This window comes from Ambystoma mexicanum, chromosome 1p (genome assembly GCF_040938575.1).
Source record: "Ambystoma mexicanum isolate Mex_15411 chromosome 1p, UKY_AmexF1_1, whole genome shotgun sequence".
Taxonomy (NCBI): Eukaryota; Metazoa; Chordata; class Amphibia; order Caudata; family Ambystomatidae; genus Ambystoma; species Ambystoma mexicanum.
Window position 1 is genome coordinate 1,275,428,319 of NC_090921.1, and position 15,469 is coordinate 1,275,443,787.

General features: G+C 46.0%; 1 protein-coding gene across 5 annotated transcripts in view; it reads left to right on the forward strand.

Moving 5' to 3' along the window:
- Positions 1-15,469, forward strand: part of BCL2L12 (BCL2 like 12) — a 513,616-nt gene that overhangs the window by 175,465 nt on the left and 322,682 nt on the right. Inside the window, exons 1-2 of one of the 5 annotated variants that reach the window (XM_069605215.1) lie at positions 4,475-4,869; positions 6,128-6,381. The exons of 3 other annotated variants lie outside the window; for them this stretch is intronic. The gene's annotated coding sequence lies outside the window, so the exon portion shown is untranslated. Of the gene's footprint in view, positions 1-4,474; positions 6,382-15,469 lie in introns of those variants that run through there. One more of the 5 variants, XM_069605213.1, reaches the window with a different exon arrangement.

Sequence of the window (15,469 nt, forward strand, 5' to 3'; positions counted from 1 at the left end):
TAGCCAGTATTGATACTTTTGCTTTTCTCCTCGGATTCTCTATTTCTTAGATGTTTCACCGTCCCTCCTGATCCTTCTTATTGCAGCTCGCATTGATCTTCTAGTCCTCACTAATTCGATATTGTAAGCATGTTTTGGAGCCACAGCTCCCTTTCCGTCCATATTCACCACCTGACTGAAGTCTCCAAGGATCCATAAATAATCCACCTTTTTAGGATTTTCTTGCACCGAGAGTTGGTATTGATTAGCCACATTTGCCAAATTGCTTTTTTCTCAGTCTCAGTCTATTCTTACCCCAAGAAAGCTCTGTCTTGCCCATTTTATTTAGTGTCTTCGCTGCCTCGCTCATACATATCGAAACAGCCAATAGGTCATCGTCACATGACTTCTGTTTCAGTATTTCAAATCTTTCCACCACCTCACTCAAATATTTTGACATGAAACAGTAGTCAATGCAGGATGACTGTGTACCTCTCCCCATGTGCATGCACTCGGGATATCCCCTTCTGTTTGGACATTGAGCATATATAAATCCCTTGAGGCCGTAGCTGTCAACCAACTACGGGCACGCTCACCCAACTCTGAATCTTTCAGTGGACTACCTTCTTTATTTAATAATTTAACATTTAAGTCACCACGTAGAATAATCTGGGCGTCATCCCATTTGGACATAGCAATGTCCACGTATCTCATTACTGAGTGGATGAAATTAATTTCTTGGGACATATTTACCCTCCAGTATATGTTAACTAGGAGGTATTTGTTATGCAGACGTTTGGATGTCCTTGTTACCCTCAAGATTTGCACATATGGGCTTAGATACTCATGACTAATTACTCTAAGTCCCATCTACATTTTCATTAGAGTCAAGAGGCCTGAGTAAGGACGCCCTGTAATTCCTGTAGTAGCTGGGTTCAAATAGGCCACATATCCCTCAAATAGTGGTGCTGTTTGGAGTCATGTCTCTTGGAAGCATAAGACATCGATTTGGTCCAACATGGAAGATTTTTCTGAGAAGAGAGACTTAAATCCTCTCGTATTCCATGAAGCAATTCTGGGACTCTGTTTTATACTAGGGCAATTAATCTGATCCCGGATGGGGTTACCCAGTGCCCCTGCAAGCCAATCCCAATTCGATGCTTTCTGCTCCCTCTTCTTTTTTTTTTCCAATTCACCATCACTCTTTTGCTTCCTTCTCCGACTTTCTACCGTATAGATGAGGGGCAGAAGATCTTATTTTTAAAAGAGAGCACCTCCTTTCTTTACAACTTCCTTTTGCTCTACCACCATTTTGTGGCCATTCCGATTAGGATTTGATCTCAAATCGTTTGTTTTTTTATTATTTGTCACCTCTTTCCAATTTGCTTGTATCCTTTCTTGGTGGTCATATCCTGCTGGTAGAAGTTTATCATTCTGTATCAAAGGCATCTCCTTGATAGCCTGTGAGGCCAAATGTAGAATTACCCAATCCCTCTTCTTCTCTACTACCTTTATATCCTCTGTAGTTATCTGTCGGAGTGGTGGGATATAGTGGAGTAGTTTCAGTGCGTTCCTCCTCTTTCAGGATCAGTGCATTAGGTCCGCAATGATTCTTTCTAAATAGACCTTTGGACTGTACATTGAAGCAGCACCTTTCCAGCTTTGTGGTTCTCACTTTTTCTGTGTTAGTTTCCTTCTATAGGGTGCCACACTTCTCTCGCCACTGTCATCCTGTTCTTTCTGAACTATAGTTGGTTTTGTGGCTTTGCTTATTTCCCTTCATTTTTCTTCCATTGTTCTAAATCGAGCAAGCTCAATTTTTGCTGGTGGTTGATTATCATTGTCTTCTGACTTGTGCTTCAAAATACTTGGGGTAGTTGGGTCAATTTGTTTCTCAATTTCTGCACAGTCAGATCGGCTGAGATAGTTAAATTTGCCATCCGCATCTACCTTGTCCATTTCTTCAATTAAGTTACTTAGACCGGCTTCTGAAAGATCCACTCCTTCATCTTGAACCTCACTCGTTGACAGCCTTGAAGAATCTAGGGCCACCTCTATAGGAGACAGCGTCAGTTCTTTTCTTGAGCGCTATTGCATTGGGCTCCTATCCAAAGGAGGAGGAGAGCGTAGATTTCTTAGAAACGCCCTAGAGCCAATGGATTTCCATTTACGAGTAGTTATTATAGTCTTAGATTTTTTTCTCTGGTTGTTTATCAGATTTTCTCAATCCTATAACTACTTTCGTAGCATCAGGAACTTTAGCTGACTTAAAAATCGAAAAGATATTGGCCTCAGGCTCAGTTGTTGGTGTAATCTCTATCACATCTTGATCTTTTTCCGACTCTCCCAGGCCCACCTGAACATTAGCCGGAGGCTGGCCGCCCCTTCCCTCCCCCCCCCCATAGATGGCTGCAGTTGTTTACATTGCGACCTCATCCATTTACAGTCGGCCAGAAGAGCATCCATTAGCACAGACTTGTCAGAAGCTTTACGTCTTGCTAGATCACAAAGTAGATTTTGCCATTTGAGAGAATTTTCAGCTTCTTTGTCCAGGCGCACTTTCACTTTGGCTACCAAGACCTCTAAAATCCGACATTTTATTATGTATCGCTGTAATTAGCATGGACTGATCCTGCAGAGAATTGTATACAGACTCATACATTTTTGTATAGGATGTCATGAAGAGGATAAGGATGCCATTACCATCTGTTGAAGGTGTGTCCTCTCCTCTAGTCATGATGGCCCGTCCCCTTTCCATTGACTCCTTTCCTGCCATACTAAACTCTGGGAATCCTGGCGAGGAAGTAGACGACGGGGTAGAGGAGCCGCAGGCCGACCGCCCTTTGACTGCGCCTGCAGCCTCGGCATTCTGATGCAATCCCCATTCATCTACCCTTTCATTTTGCTTGCCGGCCCACAAGCAGGGGGACCTCCTCTCATGGTCCCCCAAACATTCCTGGCTCTGTAGATCCGATGGGCTTCCCAATATTGGCTGATCAGTTTGTTGATAAGCTGATTTCATTTCCACTGTCAACCTATTCTCTGAACAGCAATTCTCATCAGCCCCATTTGCCAGATCCCTCATCTCAGCACTTTTGTCTGCTCTCAGGAGAGATGTGTCAAGAGCAATCAACATGTCATTAACACAGGATCGACTATTCCTTTTTTGACGTGCTATCTTGTTCGTCAGATCAATTAATTCCCTGGACAAGCGGGCTTCCAGATCAGAGTTTTTAAGAGCTTTCTCATGAGTGCGGGAGGATATCCCCGGCTCCTCCCCTTCACTCACAGGCTCCTCAAATCGCTGTTCTGCATTATCACAGATTATTTGGGTCGAACTAGAGCCTTCAAACACCTCCCTCTTACTTACGGAGGTGACCCTGGGCTATACTTACTATTTAACACTGACAACGACAAACTCCACTTTCCTCCACTTTCCAGGGGAAGGAGGTTTTAAAGCCTGCAACAGTTGATTCAAACAGGGTGGGACTCAACAGCAAGTTCCACTGTTAAAGGTGCAGTACTTAACTTCGGACATGCCGACAACAACAAACTCCACTTTGCGGAGGAAGGACGTTTTTAAGCCTACAACAGGTGATTCAAACAGGACAGGGCTCAGCAGCAAGCTTCACTGTTAAAGGTGCAGTACTTCACTTCAGATGTGCCGACAACGACAAACTCCACTTTCCTCCACTTACTCCATTATAAATTCAGGACTACAAGTTTTAGAATGCAAAGTTAAAACCAGGACTGGGCTATCATCTTCCAAATCGAATAAGGAATATTAACGTGTTTGGTGAACGGCTGGCTCTCACCCTTCCAGTGGATGTAAACTTAAGGTTGAGCGATATGGTAAAGGTTTGTATTGTTGCCTGATGACAGTGTGGATAGCACCCGATAATTTTCCAATCAGAAGTCATCCTTAAAGAATTCTAGTACTTTGCAGAAGAAAATCTCTAATCGCCTTGAAAAGGATTCAGCTGTTCAGCATATTTATCAAATAGTTGCAATGTAATGACCCTGAAATAGATTAAGTAAATCTCGAATCTAGATGAAGTTAAAAGCACTTTCATATACAAACCATTCTGAGTCCTCAACCGTTTCTGTGCTGGGATCCAAATAGCTTTTTACTTAATAATTTGTGCTGGAATCCAAATAGTTAATTAGTCAGACTCTACTTCTTGACTCCCAAATGTTCCTGGTTTTCTTCCGATTTTGTTGTTGACATTTCAGATCACCCTGTTGTGAGGGCCAACACTAACATTCGTTACAGTCTCAGATCGACAAAGATGGCCACCAAATGTCCATTTTCTATCTTTTACCTCTGTCTGTGAGAAGCGGTCGCGGTCAGGTATTGTGACGGGAACGTAGACCTTGCACTAGCTTTACTGCCCTGACTGCTCCGAAACGCCACGCCCCTTATCTTTGCCACACAGGCAAAATAGCCCGCCTCTTTTGTTACGTTTATCTTAGGCTCCACCCCGTCCCACTCGCACAGAGAGGCTCTCAACTTTCAGTCTCGGCAGAGGGCAGAGAGTGTACTGTAGCAGCCGGCTTGGAGGCAGCCTGGCAGCGATGCCAGGGGAAGAAGAGGAGTCTTGCAGTAGTGTAGACTAGGCGGAGTACGACACTGTACGGTAGTGCCAAGGGATCCATATAGTTATAGGCTGGCATAGGAGCTATCCAATGGAGCAGGCGTCCACCAATCGGACGCGAGGTGTTGAAGGGGGACTATAAGAGAGCCGCCCCATGAGAAACGGCTGTCCACCTTCGGAGGCGGGCATGATTTGACCAAAGTCGGTGCAAGAAATTCGGGGTTTGAATCTTTGGCTCCAGAGTGAAAGAACTCTGGTGCACCCAATAAGAAGAGTCGAGGTCAGGATCGTTGCGGTGAGAGGGGAGAGGACATAGCTCTCAACCATTTGTGTTGCAAAGGCGGGTGAAAACACCCGATTTTATTTTTGGCGGGTGAGAGGCCCATTGAAATGAATGGGCGTGCAGGAGGCTTGGCGGGTGAGTCAGCTGTTTACAAGGCGGGTGACACCCGCCAAAAGCGTGTGAGTTGAGAGCTATGGGATCATTCAAGCAGTGCTGGGGACGGGGAGCCGCCCAAGTCGGTTGCTGAAGAGAGGGTGACCGAAAGAACCATACAACGGGTCGAAATAGTCACAGCAGACGGGGCATTAAGCCGAAGGGTTCAGGGCAACCATGAAGGTTAAGTGTTGTGAAAGGGAGGGTCGTCCGGGTGCTCAACCAAGGGTAGATCTACCCAAAAAGTACTAGGGATAATTACAATGATGTGCTATTTATATAGAATCTAACAAAAACATTTTTATTCTACCCTATTTTATTCATTTCGTCAAGCTCGAAACTTTCTACCCTTCTTGGATTCAAGCCTATGAGCTTCAGGCCTCTGCGTGTGTGTCTTGTTCACTCTATCTTCATCTTAGGGTGTGTGTATGTGGGGGGTGGAGTTTTTTTATTTACAGCAGTCCACCTAACGGGGTAGAAGAAGGGGCCCATGGAATCATTTAAGAGAGGCCGATGATCTGTCATGCGTTGCCAAAAGAGATAACAGTTGATCTGTCCAAAGTGGTGCAATTGGAGAAGGGGGCAACTGGGAGACCGTGCAGGCTCTACCAGTCAGGAGAGGGGTTGCAATTGGCATAGGAAACAGTAAATGCCCACTGATTGGTACATTGTAGGCAGGGAAGGGTATGCCCAAGTCGTTTACGAAAATAGTTCCTCAGTGGGTATGGTGGCACAAGGAGTGGGATCTGTACAGGATCAAAAGTTGGTGGAGGATTGATGTTACAATGTTAACAAGAGATCCTCAGAAGCTGGAGTATGGGGCTGTCGAAGAGCGACAGCTTGAGAAAATGCTCTGTAGCCCAGACTCTGATGCGAGTGAATCAAAATAAGGCATAACATCACTGGAAAAATCATAAGTGCAGCCAGTGAATTTGCAAACCAAAGGTTGAGAATTGTAGACGGAGGAGCAGGTGATCCAGCATGGTGTTCATAGAGTGGCTTGAGAGGCCCACGGGTCTCAGAATTGGTTCCTAAAAGGGAACAGCGCATCCCATTCGAAAGCCAGTGACTCACCCTTGACACTGAACAGACTCTTGAATCCCTGTTTCTTTTATAGTGCACTCTCTGAGCTTTGCTGCGACCAGGTCCTGGGGAGCCTGTGAAGAACTGCTTTACGAGAGGCTGCTCCTTCAACCACACACTGTGTGAAAAGAGCAGCGGTACCGGTTGTAGAAAGCAGGATCTGTGCAAAAGAACAGCTGACTCCTGTTGTAGTTTGCATTGTTCCAAGGAAATAGTGGGTTCCGATAAGAGAAGAAGTGGTCTAGACGAAAAAAGAATTTCCCAACGTTGGACACTTGCTAGGAAAAGGTAAGTGACTCTGGGACGTAACTGGGATCAGAGCTATGCTTGCATGCGTTGTTCCACGTAACAATAAGTCTAGCCCTTCCTGTCTATGCAGTTTGAGTGCTCTTGCCCGCCCTCCCCTTGATGCCTCTGTGAGCCTGCAGCATGAATATATTTCTATTAACCCATGGTTCGAAATGGCTGAGAACTATTAAGTCCCTGTTGAGCTTGACTCAAGTTATTTTTGCTAAACTGATGCCATACAAGCATAACTATGTGGCATTACGCTGCCATTTACTCTAGACTCTGTTGCTTTGCTCTCCTCAGCTGTCGAAGCGTGGTGGAGGGGTCTGATTAATGGACGACACGGCAAATGACTTTGCCCCTCTTCTACTGTCTTTCTCCTGTTCCCTTTTGGCACACTGCCACCCAGATCCTTTGCCCTTATTTTTCTTTCCCTGCTCCAGCACCTGATCTAAATTTACCAATCTACCCCTATTAACATCACACTAGGCAGTGCCTCTAACCTGACTTTAGCGATACTTGAACCACTCTCCTCTTGACATTGCCAGTTTCAAGTCTGCACAATACTTGGAAACGCCCTTTGGCAATGTTCATGTTTACTGTAAATGATGGAGATGTCGACCTTTTTAATGATGTAGACACTCGCCCATTGATGCTGTTGTCTTCCACTACACCATGGCAGTGTCTATTTTTGCCAGTGCTGTCGTCTGCTCGACAATGATGGTTTTCTATTCTTGCCAGTGGTAACTCATTGGTGATGTAGAAACAAATCCAACTATAAGCAATTAGTCGTTGAAAACAACAAGCACGCAGATAAAGGGGAAATCAATAGAAGAAGCAGGGAACTCGTCATTTAAGAAACTTTTTGAAAAATTGCTTGTCAAGATGGATTTCTAGAATCTGGCATGGTGGATAGATTTTAGGAGGTCACCCTGGTTGTAATTAACGGGGAACTCTTGAGACGTAAACCAAAACCCAATCAATGTAAATGTGGAGAGCAGTCCAGGCTATTCTCAGTCTGAATGGGGTCAGGGTCCCTCAACGAGTACACACAATGTAATACATAATAATTCAATTTAGACACAAATGTTTAAAAGTACAAATATTTATGGGCCTTTCACACACAGTAAAACATGAAATTGGCAGGTGATACTACATAATGAGCATACATGCATTCACCATAGGTTCTTAAAATGCATTCAAATGACTTGATCAACAAAGGAGGTAAGGAAATGAATGCAGTATTTATATTTTATTTATATCGTGCTTGTACACAAGTGTTTTAGAGCGCGACAAGGCAAAGGAGGGGAATAAAGGAGAACAAAAACAACGATCTTACTAGGCACATTGACATTAAGCACGCGCAAGTACATGTATGATGGAACCAAGTCACACGTGAATATCCCTAATTTCAGCAGTCCAATCCCTAAGAAGAATGGGGCATTGCTCCCAAAAGTCAGAGGAGCCATAATGCTTCTCCGCAGAAAGTAGTCTCTGTAGGTGAGTTCTAATTCTTCTTCGGTTGGTGGTAGTTCCCAGAAGACTTTCAACAAGGTTACTAAGATAAGTGATGTGTTCTTATCTTTCAGAAAATACTACCCATAGGCAGTGGAATGGAAGGTTTGGTAAACAAAGTGACTTATTCCCAATGTTATCCTAGGGAGGACAGCAGCAAATGGATGCTTTGCGTTTACTTACCCCCTCCCCGCCCGCCGACTACGATTTTCCCAGATATGATGTAGCATTTATAACGCACCTATGCACCAGTGATGACGCGTTGGGTCGGCTGGGGGATGCTGAAGGTTGGATTTCCCACCGTTGGTTCCAGTGAGAGGTGCCCAGGAGCTTCAGGTGCAAGGATTCTTCTGCTCAGATCTACATGTAAGCTGCAATCTTTGGTGATGAAGATATGCAAGATTCACCAATGCCGGCCTCTTCAGGACACCGGGGGGGGGGCGAGTTCCAGCAACAATCACTCACTGCACACCGGCGATGGCAGATATCCTTCCAGTTGCAGTCGAAGAAACTTCTCTAAAAAAAACACTCCTTGATGCTGAAATTCAGAGGGAAGGAGACATGTAACACAAGCTAGTGACAAGCAAAGCTCAGGTTGCAACCACAGAACGGTAACGCTTCTGACGAGGTAGCCCGTGACAGTGCTGGTCAGTCGAGCGCCTGATCCAGGGACACTTCGAAAAGCTCAGGTTGGCTGGATCCTCGAAGGTGCCAAACTAGTTAGCCCAGTAGTCCAAGGGCTGAAACACTGTTCAGCGTCTTCCGAGATCAGGTAGCCCAACAGTGCTTCACCGGGCCAGACACAGAAAGGGATGCTAGACCTCTTAGGGAATCTTCTTTAGATCTTCAGTCAGCTGTTCATCTACAAGGAATTCTTGGCTCCAACACTGATTTGAAGAAATGGCTGCAGGAGTCCTTCTTATCAAAAATACATGCTGGAGGTAAGTCCAAGCCCACCAATGGCAAGGATCTGCACCGGTGCTTAATTTGTAAAAAAAAAAATAAGTGCCAGTGCACAAACAATATTAGCCCCATAATGCCACGCGGGGTGCTGCCCACAGTGCGGGCTCGCGCCAGTTCAGTGCTAGACCTAGATCAGCCCACCATCAGCCCATCACACTGCTGTTGCTCCATGTCACATGTTTGGTGCTGCAGCAACTGCTGGCACAGGCTAGTAGTGGGATGGATGGGGGAAGGGAACACATGGGTTGAGAAAGTATAATGCTTTAAAGTTGGAAAACACTTCTTGGTTGTCAGAGAATGAGGCTGTTTCCCTCACCTCCCCATGCCTTTAAGCCTGAGATAGGGGATGGTCTAGGCCGCTCCCCCAAAACCCCTTTTGCACCTCCTTGCTCCCTCCCTTCTCCTGTCTCCTTGTGCCATTCAGTGTGAGGAGGACCCCCACCCCTGATTCCCCCCCCCACCATCCTGTTGTTGTAAACCGGGTGTGTCCGGCTGCGTGTAGGGGCTATGATGGTGTCTGCTACATTCCTCCTTGCACTCGGCGCATTCCCCTGCTTAGCAGCAACACCTTACATCGGCTTTCCACGGGCCCTGCATTTGATTTACCTGGTTTATAAATTCACTTTGGTTTAATCTGCGGCCCTCCACACATTTCCTTTTTCCCATAACCTCCCCCAACACCTCCCCAGAAATAATACACTGACTCGGGTTGTGGATGTACATGCCGCAGTTGCTTTATTAGCAGGAGGTATCTTACAGGTACTCCCTTACTTGTTAATACAGCATCAGGTTATTCTGCTCTGAGCTGCACACCCTTACACTCCCCACTCGGTGGCGAGAAGCATCCGATGATCAGAAGTGACGCAGTTACTTTTCCCCTTTAATTTGTATAAACTCAAACTTGAGGGTAGGAAAAAGAAAGCCTAGGACACAGTGGTCCAAATCTGTAGGTATTGCAAGTGAGACATTTTACTAACGGGGCAAAGTTTTTATGGCAAGGTGGACTTGACATGACAGGACGTTACACACTGCACAATATTTTACTGACCTCCATCACAGCACCCGCAGACATATGTTTGACTTGCATTTGCCTTCAAAAATGCATAGGGGAAGAAGGGGGTAGAGTGACACCCTTTGCAGTTGAAGTCAGGGTGAGATTACATTATTTGCCCGGGATCACACACTTATGCTGAACAGCGAAGCAGGGATTTTAACCCAATTCGGGAACAGAACAGCCACCTTCTTCCATGCTTTACATGGAACAAATATTTCAGTTTTGGTTGTCAACAAGACCTACAATACTGTCCTATAGTTTACTTGCAAAATACACAAATTGCATAAAAGCTTCATGACAACATGTACATCCTTATAGCAGCATGTTGGGCCAAAATAATATCAGTGTACCTTTTTATTTTCCACATCCTGGATGGAAAACAAAAGGCAAAATATTTATTTACCCACTTTATTTTCATCGATTTAAGACGCACAATGAAATAAATTGTGTCATAAACTCACTTAGGTTTGGTCTATACTGATTGCTCTAGCTCTCTGGCTATGTGTGCCAAAGAAGACAAAGTCCTCACTGGCGCATACAAGCGCGTTCTTTTTTCAGATCTTGTTCTTGCTATCTTTTCCAGGGTTGGAGGTAGGTATCCATTGTGTACTCCCATCAAGTAAAGGTCCCTTTTCACTGCTGTGTTGCAATCATTGTCCTGGGACTCAGGATAGATCAGCGGTAATGTGCTCCACTTGGAAGCAAGGCGACACAAAGCAATACAGGTTCGATCCCCCGACTCCTCACTTAGAAACTTCTGGGTATTAAGCGCGTTATAAATACGCAACTAAGACATGCTCCTCCTGTAACTGCGCCTCGGTGCCCCCGGGCTGTGTGAGCGCTTTAAAAATGCAAATAAATAAAAAAGCATTCTGTTTCAGTCACTGTTGCACTGTATTTGTCTCTACCCCTTCTGCCCCATTTGACAGTCTGTTAAAGTACACCAAGTATTGTTAATCGGTTACCTCCAGAAAGAGCACCCTCCACTCGGCCTGTTCTTCAGTCACCTCATCCAGGTGTTTTGTGCAATCAATTTACTCTCAAGTCCTTATCAGTCATCACATCTCATAAATGCATCCCCCCTCACTCTTCCTTCAAGCATGAGCATGGTGTTGTTGGGGCATATAATTGTCTCGAGTCGGGCACCAATGAAAAAGTGGCCAAAGTTGCAAACGACAATTCATTCCTTTTGTGACAGACTGAGTAGTACCCACAGGGGAGGCTTTTTTGATAAAATGTGAGGCAAATTGTGCATTTTAAAGAGTATTTTTTCAGTGACACTGGCCCAAACTACTAGCCGAATGGTGAAGTAACTCGTCAAACTGGCCCACAGTAGCATTTTGTGTTTTTGGTTCGTGCATTGCCCTATAGGCCAGTCCGAGCCGGATGCTATCTTTGCCCTATAGGCCAGTCCGAGCCGGTGCTATCTTTTCTATGAAAACGAAACATTCAGCCCCTGCTTCGCCTGAATCCTTTCCGGTAGTCTGCCGGGTGTGCGTTTTGGGGTGAGGGAAGCATTGCAGTATGTTAGTGCAGTGGAGAGAGGCGTAGGTGACAATACCATGGCTGCTCCTGCCTGCAATCAAAATGGTGTCAAACGGGCGGACCGGGGCCCTAAGGATCGAAATTATGGAAAAGAAAATATGCAAGTGTAAAAACCTGCACATGGTCTTGTGGTGTACCGCGTTGTGAAGGGGGGCTACACGCACGTCACTTGGGCCAAGGATTTTGGGACCCCCACACCCCCCCATTGATATTGCAGCTCCGCTCAGGTGATATGGGGCTGGATGACTAACTGATACAAATGAAGCTGCATGCGCTGTGCAGTCCTGAGGTGCTGTGCTGTGCACATTGTCCTGGAGAACTATCTTGGCACATGCTGTCCTAGGGGTTGTCCATGTGGTGACCTGGGGGGCTGTGCATGCGGTGTCCTGGGGCGCTATGCATGCAGTGTCCTGGGGGGCTGTGCATTAGTGATCCCCTTGGCTGCCTGTGCACATAGTGTTCTGGTGGGATGTGCTCACATTGTTTCAGTGGTCTGTGGCTGTGCTCATGGAGTCTAGATGGGGTGGGAGGGCTGTGCTCACAATGTCCCGGGGCTGTGCTCATGGTGACCTGGGAGCTGTGCACGTAGTGTCCTGGGGGGCTTTGCACGCGGTATCCTGGGGTGACCCATCCCATGTTCAATACTCGCAACTTCCTCGAGACACGAGGGCCACCCGGTCACTGCCACCCCAGTCGGACTCTAATACAAAGGGGTCACAGACCCAGCAGGACTCAACCAGGGACGAGGACCACGCAGCTGCCCGTGCCCCGCCCGATCCTGGTCCTTGCTGGCTCAATCACTTTAGGCTACCTTCCGTGGGGCCGCCCGCCAGCCCACCGCATCCATGCTGATGACAAAAATAGGTGCGCAGCAGCCCCACGGAAGGTAAGATTTTAAAAGAAAAAAACGTATATTTGGGCAGCTGGGGCCCATCACTTTCAAAGTGATGGGCCCCAGCCGCCACTCAAAAATACTTATTACTCTTAAAACCTACCTTCCGTGGGGCAGGCCCCCGGCCACCAGCCCCACGGAAGGTCAGGTTATAAAAGAAAAAAGTAAAAAACGTACTAATTTGGGCACAATCTATGGGCCCGCACCTTGGCAGAGTCATCCGACTCCGTCTGCGCCGCGGCAGCCCTGCCTGGTGGTCACAGAAATTGGCCTGGGCCTGGCACTTCAGTCAGCAGCACACAGGTCACACAGACGGAAGCCTGGGTGCGGACCGGCCCCTAGTGGGGTCCTGACTCCTGGGCAGTCAGGACACCACCAGGGGACCACAACGCTGCCTGGGCCCTGACCTGGGCCTTCCTTGCCTGATCACTGTGACAGGCTGAGGGCAGGCTGCTGTTTTACAGTCCAGACTTGCCTGCTTTGCTGACTGGGACTTGGTCTTCTCTCCTGTCGGGGCCTCAGCGTGGGGGGGGGGGGCGCACACTGGCACAAATGAAAAAGCAGGCAGAAGGGGGCACAGGAAGCAACTAGGCACACCACGCAGTGCAGCAGGGCAGGCTTTCTCTCTCACACGCCACGCCTAGACACCTTCACTTCACAGTAACTCGTGAAATGAAGGTGGCGCCGCACTGCCTCCTGTAACAACAACACGCCACCATGTAATTTCACTAGCCCAGAAGAACAGCCAATGAAAACTGCACATTCTGTGGTACTATACAGAATGTATCAAATACTGCATAGTAGCAACAGAATGGCAGTTTTCATTGGCTGTTGTTTGTAACTTGTTGTTCATTGCTATTGCTGGCCCCTCCCAGGCCCAGCCAGCCATGGCCTGCACCTGCAAGCACGAGGGATCACAATGACAAACAAACCCAATGATTTAAGTTAAGTGGAAGGACAAATAAAGCAATAGCATGTGCGCTGGATTAGTTCCGGTGCCCAAAAAAGAGTGCCGGTGTTGGGCACCGGCAACCACCCCCACAAATTAAGCACTGATCTACACCACTCAAACAACCAGTAGTTGTCTAGTCGCGGACAACTACTGGTTTCACTCATGCCCCACAACTAGACTCGCTGGCAGCAGAGATGTGGAATGGGACTAGACGTCCCATCCTCTTCCTGGGTCACACACAAAGGCAGCACTAGCCCACGAAAGCAGCTGCTTTCCTGGGTAAGTACATGACCATATTTTGGATTTCCTGTCAAGGCAGGAAGACGACGAGACTTCAATATGGCCAACAAATAAGATAACGTCTAGTGGCACTGGCATTTCATTTTGCGGTAAATGTGGATGTGTACACTAAAAAGAATGCAAACATTGTAAAAATGTATCTGCTGCCAACAGCTTGTCTTAAGGTACACCTAAAAGTAACTAAAAATCCCAAGTGTAAAAAGCTAGGGTGATACAAAAGTATCTCCATTGCAGTGCAGTTTCCCAGTACTGAAAGCACTATCTGTTTCACCATAACAAATGAGCAAAAGGTTATAAAACAAAGCAAAACGATTGGGAGTCCATTGGTACTATGGAGGAAAAGTTGCAAAAAGAGAATCTTTCTTAACATTACCATTTCGCTAATTTTCTGAATTAGGCGAGAGCAGGTCGAAAGGTGCTCAGGTTTCCATATATGCTACTGATATCACCACCGTAGTTTATTTGCAGTGACTGGCCTTGTCTGAAGGATACTGAAGGCCTTATTCTCTGGAAAGGGAAGAGGTTTGGGACATTCAGATCTCCAGATAAGAATCTGAAGTGGGAGTTTTTTTACTCCTTATTTTTTAAAATTCGCAGTAAAATGATTTTTGGGGAGTAAAAATGTAAGTGTTTCACAGTGGGAGTATTTTCTAGGCAAGTACAAATATTCTAACTGGAAAACAAAATGTTTTTGTAATAATTATTTCATTGCACCTAGTTATTCAAGCACATTAAACTACCTTTTTTACTTCCGATCAGGAAGTAATAATAGCAGTTTATTTATGTGGTACTACATTCACTACTGGTCCAAACTTATCCATGGAGCTATGTGGGGGAAAGCGGGGCCGCACGGTCCTACGTATCTGTTTCCTATTTTTTGGTGGCAGTATTTTTACAGTTTTTTTTATTTTTTGGGAGTATTTGCCTATTTTATAGGGAGTGAAAGTGGCTGATTCTCCCCACTTCCCCTCCCCTCCTTATCTGTAGTGCTGTGGAGAGTAGGTGATATGAAATGGGGATTAGACCATAATGCAAAGAAGTTCAGAGGGAAAAACCATTGGGACGAGGGGTAGGGGATATAGTTCTAATAGTAGGAATGAGTTTTTCTTAACTGTGATTAGTTTATTGGTAAACATGAGAAAAGGACCCTGGAACATACAGCTTGGGTTAGAACAGAGCTGTACTGTGATGTCCATATCTAGACCAGACGATGTGTAGTTGAGTGGTTGCTTGACAGACTTGAGGTGCTCAAGTAGGAGACTCTAGTAGTGGAGTAGCTGAAAAGAAAACCTGGTTTCAGGTCTTGGATTTTCTATAAAAGGAGATGTCCAACAGAAGTGCTGGAGACCCACTAGCCTCCAATTTCCGAAAACGGAAACTCTCTGAACAAGCTCCCGAAGCACATCATGTTTGGACCAAATTGAGGTTGATTTTAACCAAGATCGGAAACATGGTTACATTTTCTCATGCCATTAACAAGTTGAATGGAAGATGTTTCTAATAGTGCAGTGTCTGTCGATGGTCCACTATGTCTGCACTGGCATCATCTGTGCATGTCTGTCTAGACAAAGAATGTAACCACCAGGCAGAAGTCTGATAGGGAGACGTGTGGGTTAGTGCATTTTAGGACATGAGGTTGCACATAATTGCTCTAATTCAATAGAAAAGAGATCTACAAATAAACAAAAGTGTAGCATTTGGGCAGATGACTCCGTAAAGACAAAGTATCGTTCACCTTCAGAGTTGTAAGCTAAGGCAGAAATTAGTGCCAATAGAGGATAAAGAAAACGTGAACAACTCTCACTTTGCTTGTTCTCATCGAAGCCATGCACGGTGTACTGCTTATTTAATGGTGAGGATACATTTG